Source organism: Stenella coeruleoalba (genome assembly GCF_951394435.1).
Source record: "Stenella coeruleoalba genome assembly, contig: scaffold_47, whole genome shotgun sequence".
Classification (NCBI taxonomy): Eukaryota; Metazoa; Chordata; class Mammalia; order Artiodactyla; family Delphinidae; genus Stenella; species Stenella coeruleoalba.
This window is the reverse complement of record NW_027646269.1, coordinates 1,556,665-1,569,094: the sequence shown is the minus strand read 5'-3', so window position 1 is coordinate 1,569,094 and position 12,430 is coordinate 1,556,665. Positions and strand designations below refer to the sequence as shown.

The window sequence follows — 12,430 nt, the reverse complement described above, 5'->3', positions numbered from 1 at the left end:
GAGAGGTTCGGTGAGCAAATGAAGACCCTTTGAAGTCATATTGCATGGTACCCATTCCACGGGTTTCAACTACCCAGGTTTTAGGTATTCTTCCTTCAGCTAAAACATGCATGTGGAACCCAGAGTATGATCAACCATGTGATCGGGAGACGTGTTCAAATATGTCTCAGTTTTCCTCCCCTGGTACTCGGGTGCAACATTCCAGACGCTTTACTAACACTCTCCCCACTTGGAGAGTCAGCGCCTTTAACCTCCTGTTTGGCCCAGTTTGCAATTTCTGCGGAAGATGAACAGGAATAGCGAGAACCAATGGGAGACTAGCTGGAGGTGTCTGGACGGGCAAATTTAACTCTCATTTCCCACCAGGAAGAGGAAATAACCAAAGGCTCAGCGTGCCGTGCCGGAACCAGATTAGGGCCTGAAGCCATCCTGCGGTGTTGCGGCCAGGTCACAAGAAAGCAAGTTGAAGAAAGGAGCTCAGGGGCACTGTAAATCACAAACCTGCAGAGTTATAAAAGACAGCTATCGTCCAAAAATAGACTGAAGTAAGGCTGCCAAGAGGACTTGAAAGCGGGGCAGAATTGCAGGAAACCGATTTCAGGAGGTAGACTGGAATTGCATTGAAAGCATAGGAAAAGAGGCAGAACGTCCACAATGATGCACTTGGCCAAAAAGGGCGTATGCGTTTTTTCCTGAATATATTCAGGAAAAAACGCATACGCCCTTTTTGGCCAACCAAGCAAGCTTGCAAAGGAAATCTGCACTACAATGAAGTCTCACTTCCCCCCGGTCAAAAGGGCCATCTGAAAAAAGTGTAAAATCCAGAAAGGCAGGACAGGCCATGGAGAACTGGGAGCCTTGTTATGCTGATGGGCGGGATGTAAATTGCCAACAACCACTCGGGAGAAGTGTATGGTGTTTCCTGAAACATCTAAAAAACAAAGCAACAGAGCCTAGGGCACTTCCACTTATGGTCCTATAGCTTAGGGAAATTAAAATCAAAAAGACACAGCCACCCCAAAGTTTGGAACGGCTCTGTTTACAAGAACTTCGTTTACAGTACAAGTTCAACATCGCAGAAAGTGAAAAATGGATAAAGAAGTTGTGGTATTTACTTACAAAGCAATATCACTCAGCAATGAAATCTGTGTCATCAGGCCCTTAGCAGCACAATGAGTGGATTCAGGTATGATGATTCTAACTGAAATAAGTCACACAGAAAAAGAAACATCATAAGATATCAGTAATACACGGAATGGAAACTTGGCTACACAGGAACTGAATTACAGAACAGAACAGGGTCTCAAATTTAGAAAACCAACTTATGCTTGCTTAAGGGTAAAGGTGAGTTGGGGTACTGCATAAAACCAGAGATTGAAATGAGCACAGATAAAGTTCCTGAAGCCAAATATGGAATAGACAAGAGCTACTCCTTGCTCAACGAAATGGACTCAACACCCCATATTAAACGCCTAAGAATGTACCTGACTAGTAAGTATCTTAAAACCTATGGATTGCTATGTCTCCGAAAGAGAATCAAGCATGTGTACAGGGGCATAAACGCAGCAGTGATAGGATTGGAGAGGTTCGGTGAGCAAATGAAGACCCTTTGAAGTCATATTGCATGGTACCCATTCCACGGGTTTCAACTACCCAGGTTTAAGGTATTCTTCCTTCAGCTAAAACATGCATGTGGAACCTAGAGTATGATCAACCATGTGATCGGGAGACGTGTTCAAATATGTCTCAGTTTTCCTCCCCTGGTACTCGGGTGCAACATTCCAGACGCTTTACTAACACTCTCCCCACTTGGAGAGTCAGTCCCTTTAACCTCCTGTTTGGCCCAGTTTGCAATTTCTGCGGAAGATGAACAGGAATAGCGAGAACCAATGAGAGGCTAGCTGGAGGTGTCTGGACGGTCAAATTTAACTCTCATTTCCCACCAGGAAGAGGAATTAACCAAAGGCTCAGCATGCCGGGCCGGAACCACATTAGGGCCTGAAGCCATCCTGCGGTGTTGCGGCCAGGTCACAAGAAAGCGAGTTGAGGAAAGGAGCTCAGGGGCACTGTAATTCACAAACCTGCAGAGTTATAAATGACAGCTATCATCCAAAAATAGACTGAAGTAAGGCTGCCAAGAGGACTTGAAAGCGGGGCAGAATTGCAGGAAACCGATTTCAGGAGGTAGACTGGAATTGCATTGAAAGCATAGGAAAAGAGGCAGAACGTCCACAATGATGCACTTGGCCAAAAAGGGCGTATGCGTTTTTTCCTGAATATATTCAGGAAAAAACGCATACGCCCTTTTTGGCCAACCAAGCAAGCTTGCAAAGGAAATCTGCACTACAATGAAGTCTCACTTCCCCCCGGTCAAAAGGGCCATCTGAAAAAAGTGTAAAATCCAGAAAGGCAACAGGCCATTGAGAACTGGGAGCCTTGTTATGCTGATGGGCGGGATGTAAATTGCCAACAACCACTCGGGAGAAGTGTATGGTGTTTCCTGAAACATCTAAAAAACAAAGCAACAGAGCCTAGGGCACTTCCACTTATGGTCCTATAGCTTAGGGAAATTAAAATCAAAAAGAGACAGCCACCCCAAAGTTTGGAACGGCTCTGTTTACAAGAACCTCGTTTACAGTACAAGTTCAACATCGCAGAAAGTGAAAAATGGATAAAGAACTTGTGGTACTTACGTACAATGCAGTATCACTCAGCAATGAAATCTATGTCATCAGGCCCGTAGCAGCATAATGAGTAGATTCAGGTACGATGATTCTAACTGAAATAAGTCACACAGAAAAAGAAACATCATAAGATATCAGTAATACACGGAATGTAAACTTGGCTACACAGGAACTGAATTCCAAAACAGAACAGGGTCTCAAATTTAGAAAACCAACTTATGCTTGCTTAAGGGGAAAGGTGAGTTGGGGTGCTGCATAAAACCAGAGATTGAAATGAGCACAGATAAAGTTCCTTAAGCCAAATATGGAATAGACAAGAGCTACTCCTTGCTCAACGAAATGGACTCAACACCCCATATTAAACGCCTAAGAATGTACCTGACTAGTAAGTATCTTAAAACCTATGGATTGCTATGTCTCCGAAAGAGAATCAAGCATGTGTACAGGGGCATAAACGCAGCAGTGATAGGATTGGAGAGGTTCGGTGAGCAAATGAAGACCCTTTGAAGTCATATTGCATGGTACCCATTCCACGGGTTTCAACTACCCAGGTTTAAGGTATTCTTCCTTCAGCTAAAACATGCATGTGGAACCTAGAGTATGATCAACCATGTGATCGGGAGACGTGTTCAAATATGTCTCAGTTTTCCTCCCCTGGTACTCGGGTGCAACATTCCAGACGCTTTACTAACACTCTCCCCACTTGGAGAGTCAGTCCCTTTAAACTCCTGTTTGGCCCAGTTTGCAATTTCTGCGGAAGATGAACAGGAATAGCGAGAACCAATGAGAGACTAGCTGGAGGTGTCTGGACGGGCAAATTTAACTCTCATTTCCCACCAGGAAGAGGAATTAACCAAAGGCTCAGCATGCCGGGCCGGAACCAGATTAGGGCCTGAAGCCATCCTGCGGTGTTGCGGCCAGGTCACAAGAAAGCGAGTTGAAGAAAGGAGCTCAGGGGCACTGTAATTCACAAACCTGCAGAGTTATAAATGACAGCTATCGTCCAAAAATAGACTGAAGTAAGGCCGCCAAGAGGACTTGAAAGCAGGGCAGAATTGCAGGAAACCGATTTCAGGAGGTAGACTGGAATTGCATTGAAAGCATAGGAAAAGAGGCAGAACGTCCACAATGATGCACTTGGCCAAAAAGGGCGTATGCGTTATTTCCTGAATATATTCAGGAAAAAACGCATACGCCCTTTTTGGCCAACCAAGCAAGCTTGCAAAGGAAATCTGCACTACAATGAAGTCTCACTTCCCCCCGGTCAAAAGGGCCATCTGAAAAAAGTGTAAAATCCAGAAAGGCAGGACAGGCCATGGAGAACTGGGAGCCTTGTTATGCTGAGGGGCGGGATGTAAATTGCCAACAACCACTCGGGAGAAGTGTATAGTGTTTCCTGAAACATCTAAAAAACAAAGCAACAGAGCCTAGGGCACTGCCACTTATGGTCCTATAGCTTAGGGAAATTAAAATCAAAAAGACACAGCCACCCCAAAGTTTGGGACGCCTCTGTTTACAAGAACCTCGTTTACAGTACAAGTTCAGCATCGCAGAAAGTGAAAAATGGATAAAGAAGTTGTGGTATTTACTTACAAAGCAATATCACTCAGCAATGAAATCTATGTCATCAGGCCCTTAGCATCACAATGAGTGGATTCAGGTATGATGATTCTAAATGAAATAAGTCACACAGAAAAAGAAACATCATAAGATATCAGTAATACACGGAATGTAAACTTGGCTACACAGGAACTGAATTACAGAACAGAACAGGGTCTCAAATTTAGAAAACCAACTTATGCTTGCTTAAGGGTAAAGGTGAGTTGGGGTGCTGCATAAAACCAGAGATTGAAATGAGCACAGATAAAGTTCCTTAAGTCAAATATGGAATAGACAAGAGCTACTCCTTGCTCAACGAAATGGACTCAACACCGCATATTAAACGCCTAAGAATGTACCTGATTAGTAAGTATCGTAAAACCTATGGATGGCTATGTCTCCAAAAGAGAATCAAGCATGTGTACAGGGGCATAAACGCAGCAGTGATAGGATTGGAGAGGTTCGGTGAGCAAATGAAGACCCTTTGAAGTCATATTGCATGGTACCCATTCCACGGGTTTCAACTACCCAGGTTTTAGGTATTCTTCCTTCAGCTAAAACATGCATGTGGAACCCAGAGTATGATCAACCATGTGATCGGGAGACGTGTTCAAATATGTCTCAGTTTTCCTCCCCTGGTACTCGGGTGCAACATTCCAGACGCTTTACTAACACTCTCCCCACTTGGAGAGTCAGCGCCTTTAACCTCCTGTTTGGCACAGTTTGCAATTTCTGCGGAAGATGAACAGGAATAGCGAGAACCAATGAGAGGCTAGCTGGAGGTGTCTGGACGGGCAAATTTAACTCTCATTTCCCAACAGGAAGAGGAAATAACCAAAGGCTCAGCGTGCCGTGCCGGAACCAGATTAGGGCCTGAAGCCATCCTGCGGTGTTGCGGCCAGCTCAAAAGAAAGCGAGTTGAAGAAAGGAGCTCAGGGGCACTGTAATTCACAAACCTGCAGAGTTATAAATGACAGCTATCGTCCAAAAATAGACTGAAGTAAGGCTGCCAAGAGGACTTGAAAGCGGGGCAGAATTGCAGGAAACCGATTTCAGGAGGTAGACTGGAATTGCATTGAAAGCATAGGAAAAGAGGCAGAACGTCCACAATGATGCACTTGGCCAAAAAGGGCGTATGCGTTTTTTCCTGAATATATTCAGGAAAAAACACATACGCCCTTTTTGACCAACCAAGCAAGCTTGCAAAGGAAATCTGCACTACAATGAAGTCTCACTTCCCCCCGGTCAAAAGGGCCATCTGAAAAAAGTGTAAAATCCAGAAAGGCAGGACAGGCCATGGAGAACTGGGAGCCTTGTTATGCTGATGGGCGGGATGTAAATTGCCAACAACCACTCGGGAGAAGTGTATGGTGTTTCCTGAAACATCTAAAAAACAAAGCAACAGAACCTAGGGCACTTCCACTTATGGTCCTATAGCTTAGGGAAATTAAAATCAAAAAGACACAGCCACCCCAAAGTTTGGAACGGCTCTGTTTACAAGAACCTCGTTTACAGTACAAGTTCAACATCGCAGAAAGTGAAAAATGGATAAAGAACTTGTGGTACTTACGTACAATGCAGTATCACTCAGCAATGAAATCTATGTCATCAGGCCCGTAGCAGCATAATGAGTGGATTCAGGTACGATGATTCTAACTGAAATAAGTCACACAGAAAAGAAATATCATAAGATATCACTAACACACGGAATGTAAACTTGGCTACACAGGAACTGCATTCCAAAACAGAACAGGGTCTCAAATTTAGAAAACCAACTTATGCTTGCTTAAGGGTAAAGGTGAGTTGGGGTGCTGCATAAAACCAGAGATTGAAATGAGCACAGATAAAGTTCCTTAAGCCAAATATGGAATAGACAAGAGCTACTCCTTGCTCAACGAAATGGACTCAAAACCCCATATTAAACGCCTAAGAATGTACCTGACTAGTAAGTATCTTAAAACCTATGGATTGCTATGTCTCCGAAAGAGAATCAAGCATGTGTACAGGGGCATAAACGCAGCAGTGATAGGATTGGAGAGGTTCGGTGAGCAAATGAAGACCCTTTGAAGTCATATTGCATGGTACCCATTCCACGGGTTTCAACTACCCAGGTTTTAGGTATTCTTCCTTCAGCTAAAACATGCATGTGGAACCCAGAGTATGATCAACCATGTGAACGGGAGACGTGTTCAAATATGTCTCAGTTTTCCTCCCCTGGTACTCGGGTGCCACATTCCAGACGCTTTACTAACACTCTCCCCACTTGGAGAGTCAGCGCCTTTAACCTCCTGTTTGGCACAGTTTGCAATTTCTGCGGAAGATGAACAGGAATAGCGAGAACCAATGAGAGGCTAGCTGGAGGTGTCTGGACGGGCAAATTTAACTCTCATTTCCCACCAGGAAGAGGAAATAACCAAAGGCTAAGCGTGCCGTGCCGGAACCAGATTAGGGCCTGAAGCCATCCTGCGGTGTTGCGGCCAGCTCAAAAGAAAGCGAGTTGAAGAAAGGAGCTCAGGGGCACTGTAATTCACAAAACTGCAGAGTTATAAATGACAGCTATCGTCCAAAAATAGACTGAAGTAAGGCTGCCAAGAGGACTTGAAAGCGGGGCAGAATTGCAGGAAACCGATTTCAGGAGGTAGACTGGAATTGCATTGAAAGCATAGGAAAAGAGGCAGAACGTCCACAATGATGCACTTGGCCAAAAAGGGCGTATGCGTTTTTTCCTGAATATATTCAGGAAAAAACGCATACGCCCTTTTTGGCCAACCAAGCAAGCTTGCAAAGGAAATCTGCACTACAATGAAGTCTCACTTCCCCCCGGTCAAAAGGGCCATCTGAAAAAAGTGTAAAATCCAGAAAGGCAGGACAGGCCATGGAGAACTGGGAGCCTTGTTATGCTGATGGGCGGGATGTAAATTGCCAACAGACACTTGGGAGAAGTGTATGGTGTTTCCTGAAACATCTAAAAAACAAAGCAACAGAGCCTAGGGCACTTCCACTTATGGTCCTATAGCTTAGGGAAATTAAAATCAAAAAGACACAGCCACCCCAAAGTTGGGAACGGCTCTGTTTACAAGAACGTCGTTTACAGTACAAGTTCAACATCGCAGAAAGTGAAAAATGGATAAAGAAGTTGTGGTATTTACTTACAAAGCAATATCACTCAGCAATGAAATCTGTGTCATCAGGCCCTCAGCAGCACAATGAGTGGATTCAGGTATGATGATTCTAACTGAAGTAAGTCACACAGAAAAAGAAACATCATAAGATATCAGTAATACACGGAATGTAAACTTGGCTACACAGGAACTGAATTACAGAACAGAACAGGGTCTCAAATTTAGAAAACCAACTTATGCTTGCTTAAGGGTAAAGGTGAGTTGGGGTGCTGCATAAAACCAGAGATTGAAATGAGCACAGATAAAGTTCCTTAAGTCAAATATGGAATAGACAAGAGCTACTCCTTGCTCAACGAAATGGACTCAACACCGCATATTAAACGCCTAAGAATGTACCTGACTAGTAAGTATCGTAAAACCTATGGATTGCTATGTCTCCAAAAGAGAATCAAGCATGTGTACAGGGGCATAAACGCAGCAGTGATAGGATTGGAGAGGTTCGGTGAGCAAATGAAGACCCTTTGAAGTCATATTGCATGGTACCCATTACACGGGTCTTAACTCTCCAGGTTTAAGGTATTCTTCCTTCAGCTAAAACATGCATGTGGAACCCAAGTATGATCAACCATGTGAACGGGAGACGTGTTCAAATATGTCTCAGTTTTCCTCCCCTGGTACTCGGGTGCAACATTCCAGACGCTTTACTAACACTCTCCCCACTTGGAGAGTCAGCGCCTTTAACCTCCTGTTTGGCCCAGTTTGCAATTTCTGCGGAAGATGAACAGGAATAGCGAGAACCAATGGGAGACTAGCTGGAGGTGTCTGGACGGGCAAATTTAACTCTCATTTCCCACCAGGAAGAGGAAATAACCAAAGGCTCAGCGTGCCGTGCCGGAACCAGATTAGGGCCTGAAGCCATCCTGCGGTGTTGCGGCCAGGTCACAAGAAAGCAAGTTGAAGAAAGGAGCTCAGGGGCACTGTAAATCACAAACCTGCAGAGTTATAAAAGACAGCTATCGTCCAAAAATAGACTGAAGTAAGGCTGCCAAGAGGACTTGAAAGCGGGGCAGAATTGCAGGAAACCGATTTCAGGAGGTAGACTGGAATTGCATTGAAAGCATAGGAAAAGAGGCAGAACGTCCACAATGATGCACTTGGCCAAAAAGGGCGTATGCGTTTTTTCCTGAATATATTCAGGAAAAAACGCATACGCCCTTTTTGGCCAACCAAGCAAGCTTGCAAAGGAAATCTGCACTACAATGAAGTCTCACATTCCCCCCGGTCAAAAGGGCCATCTGAAAAAAGTGTAAAATCCAGAAAGGCAGGACAGGCCATGGAGAACTGGGAGCCTTGTTATGCTGATGGGCGGGATGTAAATTGCCAACAACCACTCGGGAGAAGTGTATGGTGTTTCCTGAAACATCTAAAAAACAAAGCAACAGAGCCTAGGGCACTTCCACTTATGGTCCTATAGCTTAGGGAAATTAAAATCAAAAAGACACAGCCACCCCAAAGTTTGGAACGGCTCTGTTTACAAGAACCTCGTTTACAGTACAAGTTCAACATCGCAGAAAGTGAAAAATGGATAAAGAAGTTGTGGTATTTACTTACAAAGCAATATCACTCAGCAATGAAATCTGTGTCATCAGGCCCTTAGCAGCACAATGAGTGGATTCAGGTATGATGATTCTAACTGAAATAAGTCACACAGAAAAAGAAACATCATAAGATATCAGTAATACACGGAATGGAAACTTGGCTACACAGGAACTGAATTACAGAACAGAACAGGGTCTCAAATTTAGAAAACCAACTTATGCTTGCTTAAGGGTAAAGGTGAGTTGGGGTACTGCATAAAACCAGAGATTGAAATGAGCACAGATAAAGTTCCTGAAGCCAAATATGGAATAGACAAGAGCTACTCCTTGCTCAACGAAATGGACTCAACACCCCATATTAAACGCCTAAGAATGTACCTGACTAGTAAGTATCTTAAAACCTATGGATTGCTATGTCTCCGAAAGAGAATCAAGCATGTGTACAGGGGCATAAACGCAGCAGTGATAGGATTGGAGAGGTTCGGTGAGCAAATGAAGACCCTTTGAAATCATATTGCATGGTACCCATTCCACGGGTTTCAACTACCCAGGTTTAAGGTATTCTTCCTTCAGCTAAAACATGCATGTGGAACCTAGAGTATGATCAACCATGTGATCGGGAGACGTGTTCAAATATGTCTCAGTTTTCCTCCCCTGGTACTCGGGTGCAACATTCCAGACGCTTTACTAACACTCTCCCCACTTGGAGAGTCAGTCCCTTTAACCTCCTGTTTGGCCCAGTTTGCAATTTCTGCGGAAGATGAACAGGAATAGCGAGAACCAATGAGAGGCTAGCTGGAGGTGTCTGGACGGGCAAATTTAACTCTCATTTCCCACCAGGAAGAGGAATTAACCAAAGGCTCAGCATGCCGGGCCGGAACCACATTAGGGCCTGAAGCCATCCTGCGGTGTTGCGGCCAGGTCACAAGAAAGCGAGTTGAGGAAAGGAGCTCAGGGGCACTGTAATTCACAAACCTGCAGAGTTATAAATGACAGCTATCGTCCAAAAATAGACTGAAGTAAGGCTGCCAAGAGGACTTGAAAGCGGGGCAGAATTGCAGGAAACCGATTTCAGGAGGTAGACTGGAATTGCATTGAAAGCATAGGAAAAGAGGCAGAACGTCCACAATGATGCACTTGGCCAAAAAGGGCGTATGCGTTTTTTCCTGAATATATTCAGGAAAAAACGCATACGCCCTTTTTGGCCAACCAAGCAAGCTTGCAAAGGAAATCTGCACTACAATGAAGTCTCACTTCCCCCCGGTCAAAAGGGCCATCTGAAAAAAGTGTAAAATCCAGAAAGGCAACAGGCCATTGAGAACTGGGAGCCTTGTTATGCTGATGGGCGGGATGTAAATTGCCAACAACCACTCGGGAGAAGTGTATGGTGTTTCCTGAAACATCTAAAAAACAAAGCAACAGAGCCTAGGGCACTTCCACTTATGGTCCTATAGCTTAGGGAAATTAAAATCAAAAAGAGACAGCCACCCCAAAGTTTGGAACGGCTCTGTTTACAAGAACCTCGTTTACAGTACAAGTTCAACATCGCAGAAAGTGAAAAATGGATAAAGAACTTGTGGTACTTACGTACAATGCAGTATCACTCAGCAATGAAATCTATGTCATCAGGCCCGTAGCAGCATAATGAGTAGATTCAGGTACGATGATTCTAACTGAAATAAGTCACACAGAAAAAGAAACATCATAAGATATCAGTAATACACGGAATGTAAACTTGGCTACACAGGAACTGAATTCCAAAACAGAACAGGGTCTCAAATTTAGAAAACCAACTTATGCTTGCTTAAGGGTAAAGGTGAGTTGGGGTACTGCATAAAACCAGAGATTGAAATGAGCACAGATAAAGTTCCTGAAGCCAAATATGGAATAGACAAGAGCTACTCCTTGCTCAACGAAATGGACTCAACACCCCATATTAAACGCCTAAGAATGTACCTGACTAGTAAGTATCTTAAAACCTATGGATTGCTATGTCTCCGAAAGAGAATCAAGCATGTGTACAGGGGCATAAACGCAGCAGTGATAGGATTGGAGAGGTTCGGTGAGCAAATGAAGACCCTTTGAAATCATATTGCATGGTACCCATTCCACGGGTTTCAACTACCCAGGTTTAAGGTATTCTTCCTTCAGCTAAAACATGCATGTGGAACCTAGAGTATGATCAACCATGTGATCGGGAGACGTGTTCAAATATGTCTCAGTTTTCCTCCCCTGGTACTCGGGTGCAACATTCCAGACGCTTTACTAACACTCTCCCCACTTGGAGAGTCAGTCCCTTTAACCTCCTGTTTGGCCCAGTTTGCAATTTCTGCGGAAGATGAACAGGAATAGCGAGAACCAATGAGAGGCTAGCTGGAGGTGTCTGGACGGGCAAATTTAACTCTCATTTCCCACCAGGAAGAGGAATTAACCAAAGGCTCAGCATGCCGGGCCGGAACCACATTAGGGCCTGAAGCCATCCTGCGGTGTTGCGGCCAGGTCACAAGAAAGCGAGTTGAGGAAAGGAGCTCAGGGGCACTGTAATTCACAAACCTGCAGAGTTATAAATGACAGCTATCGTCCAAAAATAGACTGAAGTAAGGCTGCCAAGAGGACTTGAAAGCGGGGCAGAATTGCAGGAAACCGATTTCAGGAGGTAGACTGGAATTGCATTGAAAGCATAGGAAAAGAGGCAGAACGTCCACAATGATGCACTTGGCCAAAAAGGGCGTATGCGTTTTTTCCTGAATATATTCAGGAAAAAACGCATACGCCCTTTTTGGCCAACCAAGCAAGCTTGCAAAGGAAATCTGCACTACAATGAAGTCTCACTTCCCCCCGGTCAAAAGGGCCATCTGAAAAAAGTGTAAAATCCAGAAAGGCAACAGGCCATTGAGAACTGGGAGCCTTGTTATGCTGATGGGCGGGATGTAAATTGCCAACAACCACTCGGGAGAAGTGTATGGTGTTTCCTGAAACATCTAAAAAACAAAGCAACAGAGCCTAGGGCACTTCCACTTATGGTCCTATAGCTTAGGGAAATTAAAATCAAAAAGAGACAGCCACCCCAAAGTTTGGAACGGCTCTGTTTACAAGAACCTCGTTTACAGTACAAGTTCAACATCGCAGAAAGTGAAAAATGGATAAAGAACTTGTGGTACTTACGTACAATGCAGTATCACTCAGCAATGAAATCTATGTCATCAGGCCCGTAGCAGCATAATGAGTAGATTCAGGTACGATGATTCTAACTGAAATAAGTCACACAGAAAAAGAAACATCATAAGATATCAGTAATACACGGAATGTAAACTTGGCTACACAGGAACTGAATTCCAAAACAGAACAGGGTCTCAAATTTAGAAAACCAACTTATGCTTGCTTAAGGGGAAAGGTGAGTTGGGTTGCTGCATGAAACCAGAGATTG

At 44.2% G+C, this 12,430-nt stretch overlaps 1 long non-coding RNA gene across 50 annotated transcripts in view; it reads right to left on the bottom strand.

Moving 5' to 3' along the window:
- The window catches only part of LOC307181221, a 2,056,127-nt gene that overhangs the window by 1,128,008 nt on the left and 915,689 nt on the right, over positions 1–12,430 (bottom strand). For all 50 annotated transcript variants that reach the window (XR_013826124.1, XR_013826125.1, XR_013826150.1 and 47 more), the window contains one exon: positions 4,274–4,355. This is a non-coding gene — a long non-coding RNA (uncharacterized lncRNA). The remainder of the gene's footprint in view (positions 1–4,273; positions 4,356–12,430) is intronic.